General features: G+C 38.4%; 1 protein-coding gene across 6 annotated transcripts in view; it reads right to left on the bottom strand.

Moving 5' to 3' along the window:
- The window catches only part of LRIG2 (leucine rich repeats and immunoglobulin like domains 2), a 123,368-nt gene that overhangs the window by 90,610 nt on the left and 15,019 nt on the right, over positions 1–17,739 (bottom strand). The window lies entirely within an intron of this gene.

Here is a 17,739-nt window from a genome sequence, read left to right as displayed (position 1 = left end):
GACAGAGATTTTGAATTTGAATTTGAATTTGCTGTGTGACCTTGAATTTGTCAATCCAAGGTCACACAGCTAATAAGTGAGGAAGTCAAAAACTTGAAATTCCATCTCACTTCTAGTGAGTAGTTTATTAGATACAGCAGAGATTTCATTGAAATTAGTCATGAGTCTAGATATTTAAATAGGCTTAAAAATTCACCTTGCTGCTTTCTGGCATATTTTCAAGACTGAGGTGGAATCTAGCCCACACAAGCTGTCTGCCCAAGAGATGTACTACACATTACAATATGGCTAGCAATAGGGATACACTAGAGAAACATTACAGATCACTTTATCTCACTGTACCACCACGGGCAGTTGACAGATGCATGCAGTTTTGGACGATGTCTCTATCACAGCACAACAATTTGTTCTCAGCTAGTTTCGTGTCTGTCCATCTGTAAAACCTAGCCACTTTCATTTAAGAGCTTAATTTACACCATAATATAACTAAGGCTAGATCAAACTGTCACTTTTTCACACAGTTCTAAAACCTTTATTCTAAGATATGTGGCACCAGGTATCAGCTCAAGGACACTCATGAATGGAGGGGTGTGTTGGGAAATGTTAAGAGAGAAAAACATGAATTCACTCCACATAAAAATCTTATATGCAAACACTGTCATCCAATTCACACTTGCTACCGAACAACAAACACAGAATTTCACACGAGTGAAAAGATGTTTATTTACTGTGGTGTTTCAACTTAAGGAGAAGTGCGACTGCTCTAATTTAAGTTAGATACTCCATATTCTACTCCAAGGTGGCTGGTCTGGCAAACAGCTAATATCATCTGTATAGTAGGCTACCACAGCATCATTTACTTCTATATCTCATGCTTTCTGGAATTTTCCTTTTACATATTAAGGGCTTTCATTTTAATCAGTGCCTCTAATGCCTTTCCAAACCCTAACCTCCTTGACAGTATAACTTTTTTTTTTAATTAATTAATTAATTAATTTAATTTTTTGGCTGTGTTGGGTCTTCGTTTCTGTGCGAGGGCTTTCTCTAGTTGCGGTGAGCGGGAGCCACTCTTCATCACGGTGCGCGGGCCTCTCACTATCGCGGCCTCTCTTGTTGTGGAGCACAGGCTCCAGACGCGCAGGCTCAGTAGTTGTGGCTCACGGGCCCAGTTGCTCTGCGGCATGTGGGATCTTCCCAGACCAGGGCTCGAACCCGTGTCCCCTGCATTGGCAGGCAGATTCTCAACCACTGCGCCACCAGGGAGGCCCGACAGTATAACTTTTGATTGTACTATCCCCTATATTTCTCTCATGGATGTCAATGATGACCAGACAATCAGTTTTAAAGAAAACCATTATTAAAGAAATCTAAAGCAATCAGATTAAACTCAATTTATACAGAGTATAAACCACTATATATTCAGTATCAGTGAAAACTGTCCACTGTCTCTACTGGGTGAAAGAATAATTTTCTCTGTGTGTTTGAAAAACCTCTAATGCTTTTTTTTTTTTTTTAAACATCTTTCTTGGAGTACAATTGCTTTACAATAGTGTATTAGTTTCTGCTTTATAACAAAGTGAATCAGTCATACATACACATATGTTCCCATATCTCTTCCCTCTTGCATCTCCCTCCCTCCCACCCTCCCCATCCCACCCCTCTAGGTGGTCACAAAGCACCGAGCTGATCTCCCTGCGCTATGCGGCTGCTTCCCACTAGCTATCTATTTTACATTTGGTAGTGTATATATGTCCATGCCACTCTCTCACCCTGTCACATGTTACCCCTCCCCCTCCCCATATCCTCAAGTCCATTCTCTAGTAGGTCTGTGTCTTTATTCCCGTCTTGCCACTAGATTCTTCATGACCTTTATTTTCCCTTAGATTCCATATATATGTGTTAGCATACTGTATTTGTTTTTCTCTTTCTGACTTACTTCACTCTGTGTGACAGACTCTTAACTCCATCCACCTCACTACAAATACCTCCATTTCATTTCTTTTTATGGCTGAGTAATTTCCATTGTACATATGTGCCACATCTTCTTTATCCATTCATCCGATGATGGACACTTAGGTTGCTTCCATGTCCTGGCTATTGTAAATAGAGCTGCAATGAACATTTTGATACATGACTCTTTTTGAATTATGGTTTTCTCAGGGTATATGCCCAGTAGTGGGATTGCTGGGTCGTATGGTAGTTCTATTTGTAGTTTTTTAAGGAACCTCCCTACTGTTCTCCATAGTGGCTGTATCAATTTACATTCCCACCAACAGTGCAAGAGTGTTCCCTTTTCTCCACACCCTCTCCAGCATTTATTGTTTCTAGATTTTTTGATGATGGCCATTCTGACCGGTGTGAGATGATACCTCATTGTAGTTTTGATTTGCATTTCTCTAATGATTAATAATGTTGAGCATTCTTTCATGTGTCTGTTGGCAATCTGTATATCTTCTTTGGAGAAATGTCTATTTAGGTCTTCTGCCCATTTTTGGATTGGGTTGTTTGTTTTTTTGTTATTGAGCTGCATGAGCTGCTTGTAAATCTTGGAGATTAATCTTTTGTCAGTTGATTCATTTGCAAATATTTTCTCCCATTCTGAGGGTTGTCTTTTCGTCTTGTTTATGGTTTCCTTTGCTGTGCAAAAGCTTTTAAGTTTCATTAGGTCCCATTTGTTTATCTGTGTTTTTATTTCCATTTCTCTAGGAGCTGGGTCAAAAAGGATCTTGCTGTGATTTATGTCATAGAGTGTTCTGCCTATGTTTTCCTCTAAGAGTTTGAAAGTGTCTGGCCTTACACTTAGGTCTTTAATCTGTTTTGAGTTTATTTTTGTGTATGGTGTCAGGGAGTGTTCTAATTTCATACTTTTACATGTATCTGTCCAATTTTCCCAGCACCACTTATTGAAGAGGCTGTCTTTTCTCCACTGTATATGCTTGCCTCCTTTATCAAAGATAAGGTGACCATATGTGCGTGGGTTTATCTCTGGGCTTTCTATCCTGTTCCATTGATCTATATTTCTGTTTTTGTGCCAGTACCAAACTGTCTTGATTACTGTAGCTTTGTAATATAGTCTGAAGTCAGGGAGCCTGATTCCTCCAGCTCCATTTTTCGTTCTCAAGATTGCTTTGGCTATTCGGGGTCTTTTGTGTTTCCATACAAATTGTGAAATTTTTTGTTCTAGTTCTGTGAAAAATGCCAGTGGTAGTTTGATAGGGATTGCATTGAATCTGTAGATTGCTTTGGGTAGTAGAGTCATTTTCACAATGTTGATTCTTCCAATCCAAGAACATGGTGTATCTCTCCATCTATTTGTATCATCTTTAATTTCTTTCATCAGAGTCTTATAATTTTCTGCATACAGGTCTTTTGTCTCCTTAGGTAGGTTTATTCCTAGATATTTTATTCTTTTTGGTGCAATGGTAAACGGGAGTGTTTTCTTAATTTCACTTTCAGATTTTTCATCATTAGTGTACAGGAATGCCAGAGATTTCTGTGCATTAATTTTGTATCCTGCTACTTTACCAAATTCATTGATTAGCTCTAGTAGTTTTCTGGTAGCATCTTTAGGATTCTCTATGTATAGTATCATGTCATCTGCAAACAGTGACAGCTTTACTTTTTCTTTTCCGATTTGGATTCCTTTTATTTCTTTTTCTTCTCTCATTGCTGTGGCTAAAACTTCCAAAACTATGTTGAATAATGGTGGTGAGAGTGGGCAACCTTGTCTTGTTCTGGATCTTAGTGGAAATGCTTTCAGTTTTTCACCATTGAGGACGATGTTGGCTGTGGGTTTGTCATATACGGCCTTTATTATGTTGAGGAAAGTTCCCTCTATGCCTACTTTCTGCAGGGCTTTTATCATAAATGGGTGTTGAATTTTGTCGAAAGCTTTCTCTGCATCTATTGAGATGATCATATGGTTTTTCTCCTTCAGTTTGTTAATACGGTGTATCACGTTGATTGATTTGCATATATTGAAGAATTCTTGCATTCATGGAATAAACCCCACTTGATCGTGGTGTATGATCCTTTTAATGTGCTGTTGGATTCTGTTTGCTAGTATTTTGTTGAGGATTTTTGCATCTATGTTCATCAGTGATATGGGCCTGTAGTTTTCTTTCTTTGTGACATCTTTGTCTGGTTTTGGTATCAGGGTGATGGTAGCCTCGTAGAATGAGTTTGGGCGTGTTCCTCCCTCTGCAATATTTTGGAAGAGTTTGAGAAGGATAGGTGTTAGCTCTTCTCTAAATGTTTGACAGAATTCGCCTGTGAAGCCATCTGGTCCTGGGCTTTTGTTTGTTGGAAGATTTTTAACCACAGTTTCAATTTCATTACTTGTGATTGGTCTGTTCATATTTTCTATTTCTTCCTGGTTCAGTCTTGGAACATTGTGCATTTCTAAGAATCTGTCCATTTCTTCCAGGTTGTCCATTTTATTGGCATAGAGTTGCCTGTAGTAATCTCTCATGATCGTTTGTATTTCTGCAGTGTCAGTGGTTACTTCTCCTTTTCTAATGCTTTTTGATGGAATCCAAAAGATACCTGAAATAATTTGGAGCCTCTCTACAGACTAATGCTGTCTTAAGAATATATGCCTCAGGGCTTCCCTGGTGGTGCAGTGGTTAAGAATCCGCCTGGCAATGCAGGGTACACGGGTTCCAGCCCTGCTCCGGGAAGATCCCACACGCCACAGAGCAACTAAGTCCGTGCGCCACAACTACTGAGCCTGCGCTCTAGAGCCTGCGAACCACAACTACTGAGCCCACGTGCCACAGCTACTGAAGCCCGCGCGCCTAGAGCCCATGCTCCAAAAGAAGAGAAGCCACTGCAATGAGAAGCCTGCACACTGCCACAAAGAGTAGCCCCTGCTCACCGCAACTAGAGAAAGCTTGCGCGCAGCAACAAAGACCCAATGCAGCCAAAAATAAATAAATAAAATAAATAAATTTATTTTTTAAAAAAAAGAATATATGCCTCGGGCTTCCCTGGTGGCTCCGTGGTTAAGAATCCGCCTGCCAATGCAGGGGACACAGATTCAAGCCCTGGTCCAGGAGGATCCCACATGTCGCAGAGCAGCTAAGCCCGTGTGCCACAACTGCTGAGCCTGTGCTCTAGAGCCCGTGAGCCACAACTACTGAGCCCGTGTGCCACAACTACTGAAGCCCACGCACCTGGATCCTGTGCTCCACAACGAGAAGCCACCGCAATGAGAAGCCTGCGCACCGCAATGAAGAGTAGCCCCCAGTTGCCACAACTAGAGAAAGCCCACGCGCAGCAACACAGACCCAACGCAGCCAAAAATTAATTAATTAATTAATTAATTTAAAAAGAAAAAAGAATATATGCCTCATAGGTCAGAACCGCATATAATGAGGCTCTCTGGACTTTTCTGCAACAAATCCACATTGAAGAGATTAAAAAACACTAACAGTGGAAAAAAAAAAAAAAAAACACTAACAGTGAACTGAAATACACTCCCAAAGTGGTACTATCATAGAAAGCAACTAGTATAAATCGTATAGTTGTTTTCTCAAAATACCAGATGTGTAACTAGAATTATATGGATTGATCTGATCACCAGGTATTCATGCAATAAGCATTTACTGAACCATGTGCCAGACACTGTGCTAAGTGCTAAGGTTACAACCACTGTCAACTTTAGTAACCTTTTTGTCTTTTTTGAAAGCAACATTTGTAGTACTCTGTGGAGTCACTTCAAAATGGTAAACATAAATTCAGCATCAACTCAACTACTATCCTTCACTGAAAAATGCGTAAATTAACTTTATTTTATACCTAAATTTCACTCTGGCATTTAATATGACATGGGTATATGAAGGTACACAGACACACTTTTGCTCTCCATAAGAAATTTCCAATTTATTTTTTTAAGGTAGTCCAAAAAGACTGAGAAGATAAATTTGAAGACTTCAAATATCAGATGTAAAACTCTTTGATTAAGAATTTGAATAATTTTCAAAATGAAAGTCTCTATTCTTGCCAGTGGCCAGTCATTAATTTCATTTAGTTCACATAAACTAATGCTAGTTTATCTGTTTGTTTTTGTTTTTTAAGTTCAAGTCCTGAAATGGAGAATGTCTTTCAAAGATTTTCCCCTTGAAATATCCTTAAAATGCACTTAAATACGTGAAGTAATCTAATGCTTGACAAACATAACCTAAAGAGTCTAGCTTTTTAACAGTCAATAATCTTTATTTATTTTTTTTTTTAATTATTAGCACCTTTAATTATTATTTATTTATTTATTTATTTTTTGTTTGTGTTGGGTCTTCGTCTCTGTGCGAGGGCTTCCTCCAGCTGCGGCAAGTGGGGGCCACTCTTCATTGCGGTGCGCGGGCCTCTCACTATCGTGGCCTCTCCTGTTGCGGAGCACAGGCTCCAGACGCGCAGGCTCAGTAATTGTGGCTCACGGGCCCAGTTGCTCCGCGGCATGTGGGATCTTCCCAGACCAGGGCTCGAACCCGTGTGCCCTGCATTAGCAGGCAGATTCTCAACCACTGCGCCACCAGGGAAGCCCAATAATCTTTATTTTTTAACAGCACTAACATCTGAATATTTATGGATACGATGTTTGGAGAGTTAAGGTCTCAGAGAAGGCCTTACTTAGCTCAGTGTTATACTCAGTTCCCACTCATGCTAATCTACAGGGACGCAGCTGTAATAAAAGATGAATTATTAAAGTTCTTGATACCATGTGGAGCCAGAGGTGCCATTAATGTAGCCATTTTGTACCATCAGGGTGTAAATAATTTATGGGATATGCAGAGCAATCACAACAGTTTGAGGAGAATCAAGTTCTGCAAGCTAATTGCAAAGAAGTCCTGTAGCAATGGAGATGTTGAAGTTTTCTTCTGCCCAGTCATATATGTACACTTTGGAGTCATCATCAATCTTTTTTGTTTTTGAGAATCTGCTGTTTTGAGATAGCTTTTGGTATAAAGCTGTTAGTGATAAAGGAAAAGTAAACCTAAAAGCAGACAGAATTTTGAGTTGTTTTGGGATCCCTGTCTTTAGTATACTCCAAGAGTACTTAAGATAATCAGCCTGTTAAATCACAGTACCGGGACATCCCCGGTGGCACAGTGGTTAAGAATCCGCCTGCTGGAGACACTTTTTTTTCCTCCCTCCTTCCCTCCTCTCCTCCCTTCCCTTCCCCTCTCCTCCCCTCTCTCCTCCTTCCCCACTAAAGAAAAAAAAAAAGAATCCGCCTGCCAATGCAGAGGACACGGGTTCGAGCCCTGGTCTGGGAAGATCCCACCTGATGCAGAGCAACTAAGCCTGTGCGCCACAACTACTGAGCCTGCGCTCTAGAGCCTCCGAGCCACAACTACTGAGCCCGCGCGCCTAGAGCCCATGCTCCGCAACAAGAGAAGCCACCTCAATGATAAGCCCACTGCCGCAACTAGAGAAAAGCCCATGCGCAGCAATGAAGACCCAATGTAGCTAAAAATAAATATATAATAAATAAATAAATAAATCACAGTACTATAAATGAGTAAAATGATAATCCTGAGTATTTTTTTTTTAAGTAAATTATGCTGGCTACACTCTAATTAGCAAAACAGGGATTTCCATTCACAAAAGAAAGGGCAAATTATGCTGGATAAATACATAAAACATTGTCATACCCAAACTATTGGATATAAAATATGTTATTATCTTTTAACTTTTTGCAAAGGGTCCCTTTATCAGAAATTTTGTTATCGTTGAAGTTCACATTTCAGCCTATTCTCAAAAGCTTGTATTACAGCATGAAGCATAATGCTATTCCAAATTAAAGTTTCATCCTTCAATTGCATTACTTATTTACACTGTACAACACTTTTTATATGAATCCAAAAAGTTGGATGTGGTAGGAGAATGGGAGCATTAATTTTCAAGAATAAGAGGCATATCTTATTTTCTTCCATTATCTTTCCCTGGGTTCTGAATGATTAAAAACATTGCTTCACTGTGAGGACTACAACAACAAAACAAGAAATATGAATTCTACAGTTACCTTTAAGAATAGAGTTTTTGCATGCCCGGTTCTGGTACCTGGGGCAAGTCATTTAACCTCTCTAAACTTCAGTCTCATCTACCATTAAATGAGGATGCTAGTACCTACCTCAATGGATTGCTCAGATGATTAAAAGGATATAAATAAAATGCTTAGAATACAGGTCAGTGTGTAAATAGTAGGTCATTATATAATACTAGATTTGAAATAGAATGATGGTCCAGCACTCTCACCTTTTCTAAGTATTTATCTTTTGTACACACAGGCAAGGTGTACACACTTCCCAAGGTAAAATCTGAATTAATTGGAACTACTCCCCTAAATTAGCTTATTAAAGTAATAAATTAAATATTGCTTCTGAATTCCAATTTCATGAGAAAGATGCCAATAACAAGGCAGCCCACCAAAGATTCGGTCAAATTATTTAGGTATGAACCTATATCACAAGATATGATGTTTTAGAATAACCTAAGAATTCTATTCTACATATAGTCATATAATTATTAAGAGATATCTACCAGGAAGTTACTGTAATAGCAAAATCATAAAATAAAAAGAAACTTAAATGTTCAATAAAATGGGATCAGTTAAATAACTTATGAAAGTTCCATACAATGGAAATCTCTGCAGCCAGTAAAAAGAATAGCATAAGGAATATGGTCAATAATATTGTAATAACTTTCTACGGAGACAGATGGTTATCATGACACCAGACTAATCATGGTGATCACTTCATAATGCATGCAAATAAAAAAAAAAATGCATGCAAATGTCAAATCATGATGTAGCACACATGAAACATAATATTGTAAATCAACTATATTTCAATTTAAAAATAAAAGAATAACAGATATTTATACATAGTGCATAGTACAGCTTTGTGGTGGGGAGGTGTTTCTAAAGAAAAGGGAAAAGATGTATGTGTAAAACTCTGTGGAAGTACACCCAAGAAATAGTTAACAGTAAATTTTCCTTAGGTGGAACAAGGAACTTGTTACTTTTCCATTTTATATGCTTTTGTACTGTTTTAATAGTTTATCATGGGAAAGTATTATTTAAAAATAAAGTCACACATAAAATCTACCTTTAGCCCAGAATGTGACTAGAAAAGATTTTAATTGTTACTTTTCTAAGAGACTAGAATTCTTCTTACAGAATGTTTTCAGAATAATGCTCTAAACTGAGCCAATCAGATTAATTATGACACTAGACAAAGGAAAAAATAATAATTAGATGTATTTTGCATTCCTAATCAGTAGTATACCTCAGAAAGATAGTGGAACACACATACTAGATTTAGTTTTTGGACTGATCTATGAAACAGTAAATTGCATTTTAGAACCCACTGTCTGGCCTTCAAATTTCAAGCAAAAGAACAGCTGAATTTTTAGCAAGCAGTAAAAAAACACAGCATATTAATCCCATGTTTTTAATGTTTTTTCCATTTAGAATAAAAATAATTCAGCAATAGCAGAACAAAGGCTGTTGCTTATACATGAGAATCTACAGAAAGCTAAGATACTTTCCATCATCATTAGTGAGCATTTTCTGACTATGAACTGAGTTCACATCTTATCAGACTATTTTATACTTATATTTGGATAGACTATATTTTATTATAATTATTAAGTTATTATATTTTAGGGAGTGAATAGATATTAAATTTAATATAAACTTTCTTATCACTTATGTTATTGGCAGAGAAGGTCTAATCAAAGCCAAGCATTAGTTGGGTTTCTCATTATTATCTCTTAATACCCATGCAGCTTAACCTGGCACCAAGTCCAATATTTCCTCAAATAAGCATAATTATGCTCAGGGTTGGCTATGCTTTTCCTGCTGCAATCTGCCAAGATTTTGATTATATAACTAAGATGTCATAGTGATTTTGAAATGGATATACAAAAAATAAAAATGTATAAGAGAAAGCCAAAGTTAAGAAGCGTTTAGCTACAAATTTATTTACACCACACTTCATTAATGTTGCACTGTTTATGGTTTAACCTTAAAACTACTCATCACTACTAGTTATTCTGACAGTTATTCCGGCATTTAAGTTTATTACAAACAACACAGTTACAGTCTCCTTTTTGGGGAAAAGTTGGGGAAGGGCAAGAGAAGGAGAGGTAAAGAATACACACACTTTAAAAAAAAAAACAGGTTTACAGCATAGTAAAGAAAGCTTACATTAAATATTCTGTTCCTCTGGTTTTTGTCCCAAACATGAAATTAATAATTTGGATGGAATCTATTTACTTAAATTGCTTTTAATTTTTTAATATTTATTTATTTAAGCTGCACCGGGTCTCAGTTGCAGCACACAGGATCTTTGTCGCAGCATGTGGGATCTAGCTCCCCGACCAGGGATCAAACCTGGGCCCCCTGCATTGGGAGCGCCGAGTCTTACCCACTGGGCCACCAGGGAAGTCCCTAAATTGCTTTTATTTTTTATTTGCATCAGCTGAACATCTTAACATTTTTGATGACTGGAATAACACAAAATAAACAAGTTGAGTCATTTAGTTTGGCATAGAAAAGAAAACATCATACAAATGTATTCAGATTTTTTTTTAAACATTTTTGCTAAGCTCTTTAATATGATTTGTTTTCTCTACTGCTTAAATGCCAGTTTTCCATTAGGATTAAAGAGCCTTTAAAAAAGAAAGTATACCATATAAAATGTCATGGTCCTAAGATGAAGGAAATATATTTTCTAGCATCAGGAAGCCTAATGATTATCTTAATGTACAAGTAATTAAGTAATTCTTTGATTATCCATGTGCTTACTATATATGTTGTATATAAGGAAATGCAAAATATTTTTAATATAGCGAAACATAATTAGGACGATAATCTCTATAAAAATAAAAGTGTCCTCCAAAGCATAAAGGACTTTTAAAGAATTAAGTAAAGCACAGATCTCCTCAATTAACATTCAGTAAGCAACAACTGTTTATGGTTCAGTAGTTCTTCACCACTGCTGCACATCAGCATTACCAGGGAAGATTCTAACACACTGATGCTGGGGTCTCATCCAGACTAATCAAAGCAGAATCACTGGGGTGTGAGACCTAAGCACTGGTATTTTGCTAAGCTCTCCAAGTGATAGTCTAACATGCAGCCAGTGCTGAGAACCCTTGCGCTTCTCCAGAAATCTAATACCCCAAAGCCTGATGGCCAGACGACGCTCTGTTAAGATTCTTTCAATTCTTTTCCTTTTCTCGCCTTACAATGAAACTGTCCTCAAATATTTGACATCTACCATATGCCGGGCACTGCACTAAGTAGTATGGAACAAAACAGACATTTGGGGAGTTTATATAATCCCTCCTGGAGTTTACAGGATCACCTTAAACTAAAGTCTCACTGACACCAAAATGCCACTAAATTATATTTACTATCAGGATGAAATTCCTGTAAATCCCTATTTGTACCACAGGAGGGTGGGATAGAAGGGATAGAAGAAGGAATGGGTGCTTTTATTTCTATTTAATTCTCTTCTGTATTGCTTGATTTCTTTTAATGAGAATATATGCTCTTTTATAATTTATGTATGTTCCCTAAAATAAGATTTTAAAAATGAAGTCTTAGGTAAACGCAGCAAGACATACTAGTACATTGTTGGATAGCTCCTTGGCTACATATCTCACTGGGAAGGAGAGTAAGGATTTGGGTTTAGGTATGGGAGTCTATAGCAAGGTGAAATGACCCTAGGTTTCTTTACCACTTTCCAGTAGTAAACTTGTTTGTCTCTCTTCATCTCTTAATTATTGTTCCCTTGCCCAGAAAGATCTTGTCAAAAAGGGCAAAGGTCAACGTTGTAAAACTCCTTAGGGATATACTGAGCACCACTACTCTCCTCTTTCCAAGTGGTTCTAACATCTAAAATCAAGTGCCATTCAGGGCAAGGGAAGCAGGGCAAAGTTAACATTAAGAGAATCAAACAAATTGTACAAAGAAAAGCAATTAAAACAATATGATTTTTCCCCTACCAAATTAGCAAAAAATAAGTTAGATGATGATAATCAATGCTAGGGAAAGTATGGTAAGACAGGCACTCTCAGTGTCAAAAGGAGTTTTTTGTTTTTTGTTTTTTTTTTAAAGGAGTTTAAGTTGGTAAATTATGCTGGGCTCAATGTAAAATATCAAGATAATTCAGTGTAGACTTGTGTTAACAATAAGATCTAAGTGATCTTCACCAAATATGTATTAGACAAGATTTCTTAAGGCTCTGTCATTATAGGCTTTCTTCTTTAGCTATTTTCTGAACTAACAAAAATGCCTTGAAGATTACAATAAATTTCATGGGCTCACATCTTCTGTTTATCACTTTCCCAGGAAGACCAGGATAAAGAAGATGAAATATGTTAGAATCCTTAATGCAATGCAAGAAAGGCATATTGTATATGCTTTGAAATAACTGTTGGAAGTGAAACAGTTCGATATAACAGTAGTATGCAAGCCAAGGACAACAGATACTGAATTTTGGAAACACCATAGCAGTGTATTCCCCGTTCCCCCAAATGTGCTTTAGGGATTTACCAGTGGGTCTGTTTCTTTTAGAGAATAAAACTGGTGTTTCTGCTAGCGCCTAGAAAGACAGGGTACGTGAAAGACATCCAAATGCCTTTGAAGGATCTCAACTTTAGAAATATGTGGCTGGTGTACAGGTTGGAATGAAGTTGTAGACTATTAAAAACCCCTCAAACTATGGCTGCAAGCTATAATGACACTTTGTGCAACTGATTATTCACTAATATTTAGTAAATATCTAATAGACGCCGCAAAGTCCTATGAAAACAAAGACAATCATAATAAATGAAAGATTATTTGTTTACACAAAAGTTCTTCTGAATTTTGGTGCAATTAAACAAAACATCCCAGAGTGAGATGGGAGTTAGAATTAGTAGTAACTTAGTATGCCTATATTCAGAAATTTTTCTGTTTTTTTTAAAAAGATGATCTTAAAATACAAATAATTAGCTAAGATAATATACTGATTCACTCAAAATGTTTACTATGGGGAATGAGGTACGCTGAAAAGAAATCATCTAATAAGGTATTTTAAAAACTAGAGGGACTTCACTGGTGGCACAGTGGTTAAGAATCCGCCTGCCAATGCAGCAGACTCGGGTTTGCTCCCTGGTCCAGGAAGTTCCCACATACTGCAGAGCAACTAAGCCTGCGAGCCACAACTACTGAAGCCCGTGCACCTGTGCTCTGCAGCAAGAGAAGCCACCTCAATGAGAAGCCCATGCACCACAACGAAGAGTAGCCCCCGCTCGCCGCAACTAGAGAAAGCCCGCGCGCAGCAACGAAGACCCAACGCAGCCAAAAATAAATGTAAAATAAAAAACTAGAGAAGTAAAGGGGAAACGTTGCGGGGGGCAGGGGGATAAATTAGGAGCTTGGGATTAACCCCCACACACTACCATATATAAAACAGATAACCAGCAAGGACCTACTGTACAGCACAGGGAACTCTACTCAGTACTCTGTAATAACCTATATGGGTAAAGAATCTGAAAAAGAATGAATATATATATATGTATAACTGAATCACTTTGCTGTACACCTAAAACTAACACAACATTGTAAATCAACTATACTCCAATAAAATTTTTAAAAAATGAAAAACAAAAAACTAGAGAAGCAATTGAGAAAGGACTGCTTTAATTTCTTTGAGAGTTTCTCCTAATCTCCCTCAAAAGGTTTTCTTTAATTCAATTATTTGCTGCATTCATTCAACAAATACCTTTGAGTACCTACTGCTGGTCACTGTTCATCTATAGCAATGAATGAACAGATAAAACTCCATGCCCCTGTGACATTTACATTCTATTGAAAAGACGAAGTAAAATATGTAGCACGTCAGAAGATGATGCCTACTAAAGACAAAAATAAAGCCAAGAAGAGGGTTGGGGCTTTCTATGGAGAAGAGAGTTAACCTGTAAGTCCTGAGTTTCTTGTGGAGACTGGTGTGAACAAGAATAAAGGGCATAATGAGCCTGGGGCTGATGGTCTCACAGCAGATACTGGTTGGTGGTGAGGATGTGAGGGTTAGGGCAAGGAAGGCATGGCGAATCTTCCCAGGAATAAGCACAGTTCTTCTTTACTCTGGAGTGTAGAATTGGGATAGGATGATATTATTCAGAGCAAGAAGCGTTTCCTCTTGATTCCTACCTAAGGAGGCCTAGAAGCCAAGAGAGGGAAGTCCTACTTTGGTTTGATGACAGAGTAAACCACGTTTCTAAACCCACGGCCAATCTCACTGTGCTCAGCCCCGCAGTCAATCTCACTTCTCCATAAAGTGCAGTGAAAATATCATGGAACACAAAATGGAAGAAGGAGGTATAAAACAAGGGTAGATAGTAACAAGTGGGGTAAATATGAGGGACCTTAATAGAGGGGAAATCTAATCTGTACCTTTTTTAAAGGGACTCTTTTTCAGTTCACCACCTTGTGGTTTGAAGCAATTAAAGTGGATTCTTCTCTTCACATCCCAGCTGGATTATCCAATTGAAAAGCATCAAGCTATGTCAAAGTTATGTTTCTGCCTCTCAGTTTTCTTCACAACCTGTATCCTCTACATGCAATAGAAGGTTGAAGAGTTCATTTTCAGAAAAACAAACATCCTCATATCAACTCCCCTATCATATTACCTTTCTAAAACCTAAGAATATTTTCCAAAGAGTATCTCAATCCTTACCAGTATCACTAAAAATGTAGAATGGAAGGATACTACAAATTATTTGCCCTTTTAGGAAAGAAATATGAAGTATAGGCAAAGTTCTGCGGTTTTTGCTTGACATCACGCAAGTCATTGGTAGTGAGCTCAGGACCTTTGAAGGAATCGAGGCTAACTCCACCTGTAACTAACAGTGAAAACATTTTACCAATGTCACTCACACAGAGCAACAGCTAAAGAGGTTAAAGCTCAAGTTATGTGTAAATCTGAAAGACTTCCTGGAGTGATTCAACATAAATTGCCCTCTTCCTATGCTAAAGAACTAATCTGTTCACAACTGCTCCAAAGAACGATGTGGACAAATCTTAAACAGTAACTATTATGAGAAGAGAGGAGACTAAGAAACTAGAAGTAACAACTAAATGCATATGAAATCCAGACGTATTTCTCTTGTACCCTCTGAGGCACAAAATGACAGTAAGTATTGACAGAAAAATGTTCTGCCTGCAAGCAAAAGAGGCAGAGATGGCAGATGGCTGTCATCTGCCATCTCTTTCCAATTAATCTAGTACAGCAGTGGTTCCCAAATCCATGATGAAGTTTTCAGCAGTCAACAGTAAAATGAAAATAATAAGGTCAAGGTTACAAGTTTTCCATAAAGCTAAATATAATTAATCTACAGAATTTTCCTTAACTCTAAAATCATGTATTCCTGGGACTTCCCTGGCGGTCCAGTGGTTAAGACTCCACTGTTCCACTGCAGGGGGCACGGGTTCGATCTCCGGTCGGGGAACTAAGATCCCACATGCCGCGTGGCCGAAAAACTAAACAGGTAAATAAAAATTTTTTAAAATAAAACAAAATCATGTACTTCCTAATTTTTTGGTGCTATCATGAAATGACCATAACAGCAAATAATTGTTGGAGGAGAGGGGTTCTAATGCCCTTACTTGAAAAAACAAGAAGTTGACTAACATACCTGGTCTTTCAATTCTTCTGTGTGTGTGTGTTTGTGTCTGCGTCTGTGTGTGTAAAATCAGAACAATGTGACACAGAGCTCTGCCATGGAGAATCCAGTCAAGTTTTAAATAACCAAATAAAATTTGAAAGCGTTTCTGACATATAGAAGCATAAAGACAGGGCTTCCCTGGTGGCGCAGTGGTTGAGAATCTGCCTGCCAATGCAGGGGACATGGGTTTGAGCCCTGCCCCGGGAAGATCCCACATGCCGCGGAGCAACTAAGCCCATGTGCCACAACTACTGAGCCTGCACTCTAGAGCCCACGAGCCACAACTACTGAGCCCACGTGCCACAACTACTGAAGCCCGCATGCCTAGAGCCCGTGCTCTGCAACGAGAAGCCACCGCAATGAGAAGCCCAGGCACCACTACGAAGAGTAGCACCCACTCACCGCAGCTAGAGAAAAGCCCGCACGCATCAGCTAAGACCCAACGCAGCCAAAAATAAATAATAAATAAATTTATTTAAAAAAAGAAGCAGCAGCATAAAGACAGTATCTAGGGAATTCCCTGATGGTCCATTGGTTAGGACTCGGTGCTCTCAACTGCCAGGCCCAGCTTCCATCCCTGGTCGGGGAACTAAGATCCCACAAGCCGAGTAGTGTGGCCCAAAATAAAAAGACAGTATCTATGAACTGGCACAACCACTATGGAGAACAGTATGGAGGTTCCTTATAAAACTAAAACTAGAACTACCATATGACCCAGCAATCCCACTACTGGGCATATATCCAGAGAAAACCATAGTTTGAAAAGATACATGCACCCCAATGTTCACTGCAGCACTATTTACAATAGCCAAGACACAGAAGCAACCTAGATGTCCACTGACGGAGGAATGGATAAAGAAGATGTAGTCAATATATACAATGGAATATTACTCGGCCATAAAAAAGAATGAAATAATGCCATTTGTAGCAACATGTATGGACCTAGAGATTACCATACGAAGTGAAGCAAGTCAGATAGAGAAAGGCAAATATCATATGATATCACTTATATGTGGAATCTAAAAAAAAAAAGGAAAGATACAAATGAACTTATTTACAAAACAGAAAGGCTCACCGACTTCAAAAACAAATGTATGGTTACCAAAGGGGAAACATGGAGGGGAGGGATAAATTAGGAGTTTGGGATTAACAAATACACACTACTATACATAAAATAGATGATCACCAAGGACCTACTGTATAGCATAGGAAACTCGTACTCAGTATTCTGTAATAACCTACATGGGAAAAGAATCTGAAAAAGAATAGATATATGTATATATATATATAAATGAATCACTTTGCTGTACACCTGAAACCAACACAATATTGTAAACCAACGATAAATTCTTTTTAAAAAAGACAGTATCTAAGTAAGGTTCTGCCTAGGAAAAAACTCACTTCTATCTTTACTCACACACACAATGCTCCTGACACCAGATATTTTTGGGTTTTTTTCCCCCACACCAACCAATTCTCCAACACCAGCTGGATATCCTGCAATTCAACTCTGACACCAACTGGAGTTACTGCACACCCCACAAATTAAGGGCTCAGTCCCACAAGACTTCCCCCTACACCAATCACAAAGAGTAAATCCCCATGTTACCCACAAATTCTGTCCGAGTTGGCTACAAATTGGAGGTACCCCCTCCTTGGAATCAAGCACCTGCTAGAACAGCTCACAGAACTCAGAAAAACATTTACTTACATTTACTGGACAAACGATATGATAAAGGACACAGATGAACAGTCAGATGAAGAGATACACAGGGCAAGATGCAAGGGTCCGGTGCAGGAGCTTCTGTCTCCATGGAGTTGGGATGTACCACCCTCACAGCATACCTCCTAGTAGGTGTGTTCACCAACTCACAAGCTCTCTGAACTCCATACTTTGAAATTTTTTATGGAGGCTTCATCACATGGGCATGATCAATTACTACCTCAATCTCTAGCCCCTCTCCTCTTCTGTAGGATGGGGGGGGGGGGGCTGGAAGTTCCCAGCTTCTAATCACGGCT

The sequence above is a fragment of the Balaenoptera ricei genome, chromosome 1 (genome assembly GCF_028023285.1).
Source record: "Balaenoptera ricei isolate mBalRic1 chromosome 1, mBalRic1.hap2, whole genome shotgun sequence".
NCBI lineage: Eukaryota > Metazoa > Chordata > Mammalia > Artiodactyla > Balaenopteridae > Balaenoptera > Balaenoptera ricei.
Note: the sequence above shows the minus strand (reverse complement) of the source record. Positions and strands in the feature narration are given on the sequence as shown.